The sequence below is a fragment of the Phodopus roborovskii genome, unplaced genomic scaffold (assembly GCF_943737965.1).
Source record: "Phodopus roborovskii unplaced genomic scaffold, PHOROB, whole genome shotgun sequence".
NCBI classification, from domain to species: domain Eukaryota; kingdom Metazoa; phylum Chordata; class Mammalia; order Rodentia; family Cricetidae; genus Phodopus; species Phodopus roborovskii.
Window position 1 is genome coordinate 104,856 of NW_026125446.1, and position 13,487 is coordinate 118,342.

Consider the following 13,487-nt stretch of genomic DNA (forward strand, 5'->3'; position numbering starts at 1 on the left):
GAAATATGTTAGTAATAATTAATGCTTCCTCATTTGTTAATCTGACGTCCTTTGGGGCATTTTATAATTATCCGGGGTGCATAAAATTTTCCAGGAAGTGTTAACAATGCAGGTTCTCAGGGTAGCTCGCTACAATTCTAGGTTTCAGTCGGAGCTCGGAATCAGTAATTCTGTCGGTGACTTACTGATGACAAAACCAACCCAAACTACTATTCATGTCTGCAACCAATTCTTGTCTACTCCTCATTTGTTAGGCATGCAACTAGGAGTCCCTATTGCTTCATGGAAGCTCCAAGAAAGCAAGGGCAAGGGCTTAATTTTTTTTTTTTTAATTTTAATTAAATAGGGCTTTGGCTTGCTAACAGGTGCACTTCGGAGCACCCACAAGGGCACCCAGTACCGAAGGGGCTCCTTAGAAATGTCCAGCTAACAACGAGAGAGTAAAACTACCAGACGGCTTTGTACTGAACTTTCTCCTCAACGGGCTGGTTAGGGGCTTCGAGAAGCAAATCTCACTGCAGAGTGGGGTCGGGGCTGCGAGCCCGGCCGCGCAGAGGAAAATGTGTGGGGGAGCCCGTCTGCCGCGGAGGTGCCAGCTCCCCCCGCGCCGGGGACCGAGCCCCGCGTTTGGTCCCTTTCGGATTAGCAACCATTTTGGGCCGCATGAGCCACCTGGCCGCCGCGTCCACCACGCTTTTGCTCAATCAAGCAGCTGCCCTCCTCCTGCTCCCGGCCCCAGCTTGCGCCGCACGGCGGCACGAGAGGCCGGCGAGGCGGCCGGGGGCTGCGGCTGCGGCGGCGCCGCCGAAAGCCCCCTCCCCGGGGCCGCCCGAGCCGCGCCGCGCCGCGCCGCGCCGCGCCGGCTTCGCCATCATGGCGGCCTCCGGGCGGGGAAGCTGAGCCGTGCGTCGCGTGCGTGCCTCCTCCCTCCCCTCCCCCTCCTCGGCGGCGGCGGCGGCGGCAGAGGCGGCAGCGCTCGCCATTGCCGCTGGTGGCAGGAGGCTGCGAGGAGCCGGCGCGGTCGCAGTCTCCACGGCGCAGGCCCACGGTAGCGCAGCCGCTCTGAGGTGAGTGCCCTACCGCGCAATCTCCAGCTATTTCAGCCCCGGCGCAGCCGCAACACGCCGCCCGCCCGCCGGCCGGCCGGCCCGCCCCGCAGCCGGCACCCTGCCGCCCCCGGCTCGGGGCCTGGGCCCCCGCCGGATTCGGCCTGCCTGGGGCGGGGGGCCCGGGCCCGGCCCAGCCAAACCGCCACCCCGAGGATGCGCAGGCCGCACTAGGCCCCGGGCGTCCTGGCGGGCTCGAGAGGGAGGCGGCTGCCCTCCTGAGAGCCCCGGGGTTCCGGCCTCCTCTGCCGCCTCGGGTTCTCCGGGCCGCGGCCTTCTCCGCGCCGTGGAACCCCGGGCCTGGCCTTCCCCCACGGGCTCGGGAGCGGGCGGCCCGGGAGAGCGCGCCGGGCCCGGGAGCGGGAGGTGGGTGGGCTGCGCGGGACCGGAGCGGAGCGGCGGCTCGGCGCTCGCCCCCTGGGCTCTTCCCGGGTCTCGGCCGCCGGCGGCGCGGCGCGGCCGGGCGGGGCGCGGGAGTGGCTGTCTCTGGCGGGAGAGGAGGCTGGTGGCTCGGTCGGGCGACCTCCGAAGCTTTCCTCCCGCCGGGGTGGCGTGGGCTGGTTACCCAGGTGGACTGGGGGGCGCTGAATATGGCGCGCTGCCCACCTTCTTGCAAGTTGTGATGAGGCGCCTGGGCGGCAGTTCGAGGAGGAGGGCGCAAAGTCCTTTTGTACACAAAATAAGGAGCGACATTGTGTTTTCCTCTACATGCCCACCGAGGGGCCTGGGCTCTGACCGGGCCTGGCGTGGTGGTCCCCGGGGCACGGGAGGGGGGAGGTGGCGCACCCCTTAACCAGAACGGAACCTCTGCCTCGGTTCAAACGGGGCCCGGGGTGGTCGTCTGCTTGATACTCTCCCACCTCCCAGGCACTCGTGGACTCAAGGGCTTGCCATTGCATGTTTTGTAGTGATGTCCACTGCGTTTGTCACCTGTTGTGTCATTGCTGCTGGTCCCAAACTTGGAACGGTGCACCTAACTGCCCAGCAGAACTTGAAATTGTTAAAATAATCTTAATGTTGTTAGGGCTTCAAAGGCTATCTGCTCTGACCAGTTGGAGGAGCTGTTAACAGTTCATCCCATCTTCCCAGCCATTAAAATATCGTGTACGAATTGTTTATGTTAGAGTTGATACCGGTTGGGCCGAGTTCTTTCAGTAGGCACAGCAAAGTTCACGTTTTGCTGCACGTTTAAATGGTGTTTTTGGGGTGGAACTTAGTGGGAGTGAACCTGTCAGTTGGGACAAGAGCTCTGTAGGAGAATGGGTACAGCTTTTGTCTTTCTGGGGTGGGAGTGGTCCTTTCCCAGTCTTAAGCCCTTCCTTTTAAATTCTTTTTCCTTTGGCCTTGAACAGCAACTTATTGGATTGTTCCTCACTCAAGGAAAGAGAAGAGCACAACTTTGGAGATACTCTTTTATAGGTGTGTTGGTTTTGTTTTGTTTTCCAGTTGTGTTCTGACCCCTAACATTATTTGAAAGTTCTTGACAAGTCACCCTAAGGTTGTAAAAATATGGTTATGAGCACAAAAGGAAGTATATAGTTATGTGAATTTACTTTTAATTTGGGTGCTGAATTGTGTACAGATTTGGGGGAATCTTCCTTTCTTCATCTTTATTTTTTGGGCTGCACTGGGGAATCTAACCCAGGCCATTGGACATGCAAAAAAAAAAAAAAATTTTTTTTTTTTGCTGCTGACCTACACTGTGGGCAGTCTCTCTTTTTCCTGATAGAAGTTAGGCTGTTGCTTTCCATTGAATATCTGACCCAAACAAAAATAAAACAATAATCAGAGTAAGGGTCTTTTTTTTTTTTTTTTTTCCTCAAGACATGGTTTCTTTGTAGCTTTGGAGCCTGTCCTGGAATTGGATCTGTAGACCAGGCTGGCCCAGAACTCACAGAAGTTCACCTTCCTCTCCCTCCTGAGCAGTGGTTTTAAAGGCGTGTGCCACCACTGCCTGGCCAGATCAAGAGTCTTTTAGCACACCTTATTTAAAGCCTCTTGATTTCATTATAATCTCAAACTTAACGTACAGAAGGGAAAATGGCTTATTGCTTGGTAGTGAGTGGTTCATGTTAGCATTTGGCCAAAACTAGCTCTCAAACTAGGTGTTTTCACAAAGATACTGTTGGGGGAACTACAGGGTTATAGAAGGGATTTCAGGTTTCCCTTGACATTTTCATTCATATATATATATATATTTATATTTTAGTGGAACCCAAGGTGGTGGCTTTTTATTTTGTTTTATTAAGGCATGATTGCACACCTGTTGCTGATTTAGTTAGGAAGGTGATTTAAATACATGAATTGTCATGGCAGGCATACTGTAGGTTTAACCAAACCCTTGGGTTATCTATACAAAGCATTTTATGTGAAACAACGACAAGCAGGTGACTTTTAAGGGAATATTAAGGTTCTTGTAGTTTGGAATTAAGATTTTCTTTTTCTGTTTTTTTTTTTTTTTTACTACGTAGTCTTGAATGTCATGGGCCATCTCAGCAGCACAGACTCCCCCTCAGCCTCCAACTCTGATCAGGCTGTCTTCAAAGGATCTGTCTGCCTCTGCCTCCCGAATGCCCAGATCAAAGGCGTGCACCACTATGCCCAGCTGACATTTTTATATCTTTTTTTTTTTTTTGGAATAAGACATTCAGTAAATGTTTGTTGGAATAATAGTGATAAGGAACAGCAATTATTGAAGTTTCAGGGTTTTGTTTCAGGACAGAAAAAAGAATCATAAAAAAGCATGTTGACTTATTTTTGTTTGCTTGTTTTTGTTTGGGTTGGGAGATATAAACTCAGTCTTTAGAAGGACACTGTCCAGGAAGGTAACCTGTCAACGTCTAGTCTATCAGATTCTTGGACAAGTGCAATGCACCATGCTGAAACACACTTGCTCAAGTGTTTCCAACTCAAGAGTTGGAGGCTGAGGGGGAGTCTGTGCTGCTGAGATGGTCCATCTCTCCATCTTCAGAAAATGAGATCTTTTACTCAATGTACTCTGGGACTATGTGTGATGCTCAAAAACCGCACATAAGCACACTCACAGACACAAACTCTAGTCTTCGGTCTTGTGAAAGGCATTAAGGAAATGTTCTGTTATAGAATGTTAGTTGTTTGTACTTCATGTTTTTATTAGGATGTAAGAACGTTTTTTTTTCAGCCCAAGCTTACCAAATACAATTTTCCATCATTCCTTAGTAAAATAGCAGTTTAAAAGGCATAGGTTTATACAGTTATACGTTTATTTTAGAAATACATTGTTTGGGGCCTGGTGGTATAGGGTTAGTGGTGGAGCGCAGGCTTAACTTGAGCAGGGTATTGCGTTTCACCTCTAGAGCATCAGAAAAAGCTATTTAGACCAAGTCCTAAACTTTTTTATATGTATATGTATGGTCTGTGTATTGTCTGTGCTGCTTGTATGCCTGGTGCTGGGGAACACCAGAAGAGCACATCACACCCCCTGGAGCTGAAATTGTAGGCAGTTGTGAGCTGGAATGGGAATACTGGGAGCCAAACTTGGGTCCTCTGGAATAGCAGTCACCTCTTCAAAGCCCTGTTTTTATTTTTAGTTATGTGTCTGTGTGTTTAATGTATCTGTGTTTATGTATGGGAATATACATGGGCATACAGTGCCTGTGGAGTCCAAAAGAGGGCATCATCCCTGGAGCTGGAGTTACAGGTGGTAGTGACCTACCCAGCAAGAATGCTATGGTCCTCTGGCTGCTGAGCCATCTATAGCCTGTTTTTGTTTTAAAGAATTTGTGTATCCTGGCTGGCCTAGAACTTGTTGTGTAGTAGTTAAGGTTGACATTGAATTTTTAATCCTGCCACCACCTCCCAAATGCTGGAATTAAAGGTGTTTACTTTCTTGCATAGTAGGCAAGCACTTTTTGAGCTACATCCTAGCTCTTGGTTAATACTTAACCTATCGTTGGTGAACAGGCTGGAGGAGAAATAGTAAAAGGAATTGAAACAGACCAATCACAGGCCTTTTGAGACCACAACGACACTAAGCTGTTGGAAACTTTTAATCTTGGAGCAACACAGGAATGTTTGAAGTTACTTTAATATGATGTGGTGAAGACTTGGAAAATGGCTTTTGACAGCTCAAGGTCTTGGATTATAACCCTCTTATACAGTTCAGAATTAGGTTCATGTGTGTCAGCCTCCCCTCAATTTACTTTGGTTATTGAGACATCAGAAGCTTCGTTATGCCTAAACTGTCCTAATGTGTTCACATTTCACTTTTGAATTGAAGAAAACCCAAAGACGTAACTTTTTGAAGACTCAAATACATTAAAGACAACAAGTTCTTTTGTGATTGGTCTTTAAGAAAGTCTGTATTGTCGGCTCATCATAGTCAGTCAGAAGATCACCCTGACTGGGGGCTTTCCCGAAGCCTAGGTTACATAGTCTGCTTTGCCTAGCTCAGAATAGTGTGCTTAAAACTCCACTTGTTGCCACAGTGGCATATACATTTCTTGATAGCGAAGCCATACCTAGTAAGGGTATTTGTGTGCGTGCATGTTAGAATGGTTACTGTGACGGTGGTGGTGTAATATTTTTCAAAGAAGCTTCAGGAGCTATTTGTATGGGTCATTTGTTTGGTGATTGCAGCTACTTGTGGGAATTGTATTGCTTAGTAATAGGTGAAGTGTATAATTCAGGCTTGGGCCTAAATTATTTTTTAAATCCAGTCTAGCTGATTTCCCTGGTTTCATATGTGCAAAATTTGGCTGATAATCTAAGTAGATATTTTTCTCGAGATCCTTTGAAGTGCCTTTTGGATAAACTACCCTGGACCCTTTCCAGAATGTTTTTGAAGAGTGAGCTTTGTATGCATATATGTTAAGACCATTTTTTAAAGTGTCTGCATTTTACTGTTGGCAGTTGTAAGCCTTTTGGAACTTAAGAGAGTGCTGCTGCTGCTGCTCCTGAATGTTAATGTCAGGCTGTCAGCAAACCTACAAAGAACAAGAGGAAGTGAAGAAATGTCTCTGTGAAACATTGCTCACAGCGGTTAAACAGTGGACTAGAAGTGGGGAGCAGGAAACGCAGAGCTGAATTCTAGTTGTATGTTTAAAAGAGTGAGGCATGCCCTCCATCAAGAATTAAGCTTCTTAAGTGTGTCCTCACTTAAGAGTTTGGCCATTGTCAGACATTAAAGATAGTCTGTATTTTAGGCCCGTTTGAGGTGTCACAAACCTTGGGCCTTATCCAGGAGGGGAAAGGTGAGCTCAACTCTTCCACAACTTGTAGAGACAAAAGTAGGGTAAAGAAATGATGTGGGAATGAATAGTGAGGAGTTCATTTTGGGGAGGGACCATGACACAGGGGAAACAGAAATTAGGGAAGCCTCTGTATTTATTGAGTAGAGTCTGAGAAGGACTGGTAGCCTAGAGGGAGGCTAACAGCAGTTTGACATGAGAAATAGCAAGTGGATTTTACCCTTAAAGATGTTTGGGAGGTTGGCAATCTGCACTCATAAGTAAACTAGGGATTTCTGAAGGCATCCTGGGGCCATAATGAGGTTTCAGCAGAGCAGGTGTTCCAGTTTTAGCTTTGTTCTAGTGGTGCCCAGTCCAGGCCCTTGTACTTGCCAGTCAAACACTGAGTGCACTCAGCAGCATCCCTAGCACTCACTCTGTTTTTATTTTTGTTTTTCTTGATTGGCATGAATTTTGGATTAGTGCTGTTTTCAGCTTTTGAATTGTAGTAAAACCAGTGCTGGGGATTATGTGATTTGTTGTGTGACCACGGAGTATAAGGAGTTAAGGACTGTTAGTGGTGATTAGTCTAGTTCACTAACCGTGAGTATGATGCCCTTAAGATAGGGAATATGTAGGAAGGACAGAGCTGCTCTCACAAATTGGCCTTGGCCTATGATGCATACGTATCATGATACCTTTATGCCCCTTGCTCCATTCAATAAATTATTACAGTTTGTAGGATGTAAAAAGTCTTTGTGTATATGTGTATTGTTTGCTCTGCATCTCATAAAATGCAAATTTATCTTGAGCTTTGAAGATTTATGATACTAGTATACTAAATATATTCTAATGTTTTTAAGTTCTGGAGTTCAGGGATGTATTGTAACTCTAACTCTGAATCTTGAAAAGATATACAAAGTTTTGTGTGTCTATTCAGTATTTCTGAAAAGGGCCCAGTCTCATTTTTATGAGATCTTTGGGGGCTCTTGACACAGAGTCAAGGGCCTTTTCAGTAATGTTAATGATGGAATCCAGCGATGGTTGTGTTGGCTAGTTGGCTGAAGGAAGTTCCAGGGAGGGATTTTGAGTGGGCATCTTCAGTGAGGCGCTTTGCTCTGAGGAATTTCTTGGATGGAGTGGGAACACTTGATGGAGGGCAGGTGCAAAACCAGAGTGAAGCCAGGGCAGTTGTAAAAATTTGCCAGGTCGTTGTGGGTTTTTAATTCTTCAGGACTCACACTGGTGTCTGACTGACTGTTCATGCACAGTAGATACAATAGGCTCTGGGGGGGGGGGTCAGTACTGTTATTTTAAAGGAGAAATATGTTTTTAAAGAAAACAAATTAGCAGCCAGGCGTTGGCGGCACACACCTTTAGTCCCAGCACTGGGAGGCAGGGCCAGGCTGATCTCTGTGAGTTCAAGACCAGCCTGGTCTACAGAGATAGTTCCAGGACAGGCTCCAAAGCAATACAGAAAAATCCTATCTTGAAAAACCAAACCAAAACCAACCAACAAGCAAAAACAAAACAAAGCAAAACAAATTAGCTCATAGATTATGTTAAGAAAAAATTAAATTTTAGGCCCCCCCCCTTTTATTTTTCTTTCTTTCTATCTATCTATCTATCTATCATCTATCTATCATCTATCTATCTATCTATCTATTTATTTTTGGTTCTTCCAGACAGGGTTTCTCTGTAGCCTTGACTGTCCTGGAGCTCATACTGTTGACCAGGCTGGTCTCAAACTCAGAAATCCACCTACCTCTGCCTCCTGAGCACTGGGATTAAAGGCATGCACCACTACTGCCTGGCCTGGTTGACATTGTTTATAGGCTGTCCTGCAGAAATATTAGTAAATACAGGAATGATGGATAGATAAATTTTGGGTAATCTTTCTGGTCTTTTTCTTTTTTTCTTTTTGAGACAGGGCCTCTCTGTGTAGCTTTGGAGCCTTTCTTGGCACTTGCTCTGTAGACCAGGCTGGCCTGGAACTCAGAGATCTGACTGCCTCTGCCTCTTGAGCTCTGAGATTAAAGGCGTGTACCACCACTGCTGAGCAAATTTTGGGTAATCTTAAACAGAAAATTTATGTTACACAGTTTGTGTTGTTTACTTTAAAAATTTGACACATATTTAAACTCAACTGTAGTTGTATTAACTTAAATGTAAACAGTGTACACTATTCCAATTATTGTCGTTAGTTCAGCATTGAAAACTTTTTTTTTTTTTTTTTTTAAAAGAGACAGGGTTTCTCTGTCTTGGAGGCTGTCCTGGAACTAGCTCTTGTAGACCAGGCTGGTCTTGAATTCAGAGATCTGCCTGCCTCTGCCTCTGCCTCCTGAGTGCTGGGACTAAAAGTGTGCATCATCATAGCCTGGCAAAAACATTTCTTTATGTTGTAAATACTCAAAGTTCTCTTTCCTACCTATTACAGTTGTACTATGCTCTAGAACATGAGAACGTACTCCTAGTTGTATTTTTGTGCCTGTTGGCCAACCTTTGTGTCTCCTTTTTGCTACTACCTTACCTCTGGTGCACTCTACCTCTTCACATGTGGTATTTATTTTTCTGTGTCTGATTTATCTCACTTGTTATAACATATATAACATATATAACTTGTTATGCATGTTACCCTAAAGTGGATTATTGTATACACTATTTATGAGGATCCAAATCCAAATAGAAGAATAGTATTTTGCCAGTTCTCTCTATTTTGCTTTTGTTCTGTTTTTAACTAGTTACAAAATAGAAGTTTTAGTGATCAATGTTCCATATAAAGAAGCTCACATATTAAAGGGTCCATCAGCGTTTGCTGTGTGGTTGCACTGAACCAGCATCTTGGCCGACAGTGGGCATCAGCTACAAATGTAAGGAAGAAATGGTCCTAGCCTGTCACTAATTATGTGGCTGTTGAAATTTTGCCTTTCTTTAACTTTTGACTTTATAGAATTTCTTCTGAATAAAAGTTACTTCTAACGTGAATTCTGAGTCTGTTATATTAATAACTATATTTACTGGATGTAAACATACATGTAATATGTGTCCACTCTAGAAAAGTAAAAAAACAACAAAAAACCATAACCCTATTATGTAGAGAACATTTTTAATATATTTGATTTTAATTTTTTAAATTACTATATTTATTTGTGTGTGGGGGGAGAGACAGAGGAGAGAGAGGATTTAACTAAAGTCCTCAGACTTGATAAAGCCTTTAACCTACTGTGCAATCCTGTCAGCTTAACAGATATGATTTTAGGTAATTTCCTAAGCATACATGTACACACAGTACACAGATCATGGTACTTGTAGAGAATAAATACAGTGTATACTGACAGACCCTCTTTAGTGTATTAGATGTCACCAATTCATTTTTCCTTTTTGAGACAGGATCTATGTAGTCCTAGATGTATTGAAACTTGTTTTGTTTTTTGAGCTGGGCTGGCCTTGAACTTGGAGATCCTTGAGCCTCTACCTCCAGAGCGCTGGGATTAAAGGCACCACGATAGCCTGCTCTTGTGTGTGTGCGTGTGAGTGTGTGAGGTGTGAGTGTGTGAGTGTGAGTGTGTGAGTGTGTGAGTGTGTGAGTGTGTGTGTGTGTGTGTGTGTGTGTGTGTGTGTGTGTGTGTGGTAACAGCTCTGGCTGTCCTGGATCTCAATTTGTAGACCAGGCTGGCCTTGAACTCAAAAGCTCCATCTGCCTCTAACTCCCTCTGGGATTACAGGTGTGTATCACCACAGCCTGGCTGAAATATTCTTAATGGAACAGTATCAAGTTCTTTAGTGGAATAAAGCTTAACTTTTTTTTCCTCCCCAAATGTGTATTTATTCTGTTCACTGCTGTTTGTCTGCTCTGGTGGCTGAGGTAAGGGTGACTTGGAGTAAGGGTGAGGGTTTTCCCAGGGGGGTTCAGTGCAACCACTTCTCTGATAACCTCAGTTTCCCTTCTGTATTATCTTATGTTGTCTACTGCCATCATACATGTTAATCACACCAGCATACAAAACACCACAAGCTGTTTAACAACATACCTAAAAAGAGCTGCAGTAAAAATACACCCTAAAAGGTGCAAAGTACCTAAGCATGGATGGCGTTTGTGGGCTAATTAATCACTGAGTGGTAAGTGTTGTGACTTTTTGGAGACTGTTGAATAAATGGTGTGCACTTAAACAAGGCTAAAGTTATGAAAAGAATTTCTTTAATAACTTAGTTTACTGCAGTTTTTCAAACGTTTTGACTCTCAGAATACTTAGTATTAAAACAAATGCATTAAACTGGGTATAGTGTGCATGCTTGTATCCCCAGCACTCAGGAGGCAGAGGCAGGAGGATTGTCGCAAGTTTGAAGCAAACTCTGTAGTGAGTTCAAGGCTAGTAAGGAATACCTAGTAATACACTTTCTGCAATCCAAAAAAGTTTACCCTGCCCCAATACAGTATTTTATATCTTTTCTGTTCTCAAGACAGGGTTTCTCTGTGTAGGCCTAGATGTTCTGGATGGAACTCAATTGTAGACCATGGTGGCCTCAAACTCATAGAAATCTGCCTTCCTCTGCCTGGGATTAAAGATGTGAGCCACCACTGCCTGGCCAATATGTCTTTATTCAATTCACCTATTTTCAAATTTAAAAATGTTTAAAACCCTTATAAGCTAGGCATGGTGGCACAATCTGTGGTAGCTGTAGTAGGATTGGAAGTTCAAGGTTAACCTGAGCTACACAAGGAGTCCGAGACCTATGCAGGCTATAAGCAAGTCTGTCTAAATAAATTCACTCAAGCATATTTTAGTCTAGACCTACACAGGGTTATGCTAACATCAATTATCTTTTACCTCTACCTTTTAGTTCACTTAAAGTCCAGGGACTGTTATCTTTTAATGACAGTGTAGCCTTTGGATCCTTCTGAGGAACCTGATAGAGGCACTGAGGAGATCTACTTCCTCAGAAACCTGCATAGTAGCCTATTTACCCTCTCTCTCTCTCTCTCTCTCTGTGTGTGTGTGTGTGTCTGTGTCTGTGTGTCTGTGTCTGTTGGTAAGCAAAAAGTACACCGAACATTTACTCAATTACTAAAAACCATTTTGTGTTAGGATTATAAGACATAATTGTAGAATTACATACATGGACGCACATGGTTAAGAAAAGGCTGGAGAACGAAGGGGTTTGGGTAAAACTCCTGGGGAAATGATAAAACCGAGGGTAGAAGGAACAGTAGAAGTCAGGTTCAAGGAAACGTCTGCTTCAAAACGAGTTTTGCCTTCATCCTCTGTTGGGAATATGGTTAGGTCTGTGAAGTTAGAGATGATCCAGAGCTGGCCTTGGAGGCAAGGTAGAGATTTTGAGGCTGGCTTGGGTGACCTGACAATGAGAGTGTGTGGTGGTGACACCTTGTATATATTAGCATTTGGGAGGCAGAGGCTGACAGATCTCTGTGAGTTCATGGCCAGTCTGGTCCACAAAGCAAGTTCCAGGACAGAACTCTTGTCCTGAAAAACAAAACAAAAAGTAGTTTTTCAGTTCTCTGAGCATATTCAGTGACAGGAAGCCTAAATACTACCTCAGAAGTTCAGCTAGTCTTTGAGACCTTAAGGTAGCTAGAAATTTAATATCAGGTTTGGGATGGTAAAAACCTGACAGGTAAGCTCAGTGATCCAGGGCCCACATAAGAAAGCTGGATGCTGGGGTGTACATCTGTAATCCTGGCAGTTCTACCAAGCCTGTTTCTGCCCACATGCTCATACAAAAATACTTTTTAAAAGATGTGTTTGTGTATGTGTATGAGTGCTCTATTGCAATGTATGGCTGCATGGCAGAAGAGGGCATTATCACTGTGTGGTTGCTGGGAATTGAACTCAGATTTCTAGAAGAGGACTCAGTGCTCTTAACTGCTGAGCCATTTCTCCAGCCCCCATATACAAAAACATTTTTAAAGACAATTTTAACTGAAATTGCACCTTGCAACTTTTTCCGGGCATCGTCTGTTCTCTAGGGTTTCCAAAAACAAGTCTAGTTTCCACTTTGTTACAATATTGTCTCTATTCTAGTGCAGATATCCTTATATCCTTTAGTCTTCCAGGGAAGAAAAACAAGTGTGTTAGAAAAACAAAGTTGGGGAGGAAGGGCTGAATTACTTTCATAGGACTGTTATATCAAATTAACAAAAGCTTAGTGCTTTGGGAAAAAAGAAATGTGTCTCTCAGCTCCAGAGAGATGATGAGTGAGTGGGTAAAGTGATCATGGTGCCAACTTAGGAGCAAAAAGCAGGTAGAAGCTGGGCGGGAGGCAGAGGCCTTGGGTAAACTGGCTAGTGAGACTGGCTGGAATTGACTAGCTCTGGGTTCAGCAGAAGACACCTGACATAACTTTCGACTGTCACATGCATGTACCCATTGGTGTCTGGACCTACACATACAATTATATATGTGCATACCACACACATAAATTTTTGAGCATTGTAAAAAGCTTTTGTTTAATGTGGGTTATATTTTTTATATTAAATACTAAATTTTTTTAAAAAATTTCTTTGGTTAAAGTATAAGGAGATACCTCAATCAGGTTACACACACATACACACGCAAGTTGGGTGAGTATTTAAGAGCCTTTTAAGGTATTTGTGGATATTATTCTTAGATATTAAACCCACAGTCTGTAACATTAGCTTCTTGAACATGGGGTATAAAATGGAATATGAATCATAACTGCTTTTTAAAATCTATTTGATTGTCATCATATACTTTGGAAGGATATTTGCTCAGACAGTCTGTTGTCCAGCCTGCCTATGTGATCCTCCTGATCACAGTTCCTGGAACTGGACCTGCTCTAAGCCTAGCCAGAATGGGTCCTTTAACTCAAGAATGGTCTGTGGTGTCTAATATGGGTAATTTGGAAAATAGTTCACTGAGTTATGTAGATCTTGTAAGTACTGACACAACATTTATTAACATCTATTATTTAACCAGAAAAGACTTTTAAGCGACAAGTTACCAGGCTTACTGGAGCACATAAAATTCTTTCCAAAATTCTAACTATCACTTGAAATGTCAGATTTTATCATTGACAGTAACAGGTTCACTTTTAGTTTTTGAGAAAACTAAATGCAGCACTTCAAGTTAAATAGTTTGTTGGCCATTTTATCAAAGAAAAGTGATACTTGTTTGGAGAAAAAAGTGGCTAGTTT

General features: G+C 43.8%; 1 long non-coding RNA gene across 2 annotated transcripts; it reads left to right on the forward strand.

Annotated features, from left to right (window-relative positions):
- Nucleotides 1-859: 859 nt before the first annotated feature.
- LOC127215492 (uncharacterized) lies at nucleotides 860-6,215 on the forward strand. 2 transcript variants are annotated; one of them, XR_007833965.1, is made up of 3 exons: nucleotides 860-1,067; nucleotides 2,459-2,525; nucleotides 5,997-6,215. It is a non-coding gene; the product is annotated as an uncharacterized LOC127215492 (long non-coding RNA). The 2 variants fall into 2 exon arrangements; XR_007833964.1 differs by lacking the exon at nucleotides 860-1,067 and adding an exon at nucleotides 1,099-1,472.
- Nucleotides 6,216-13,487: the final 7,272 nt, after the last annotated feature.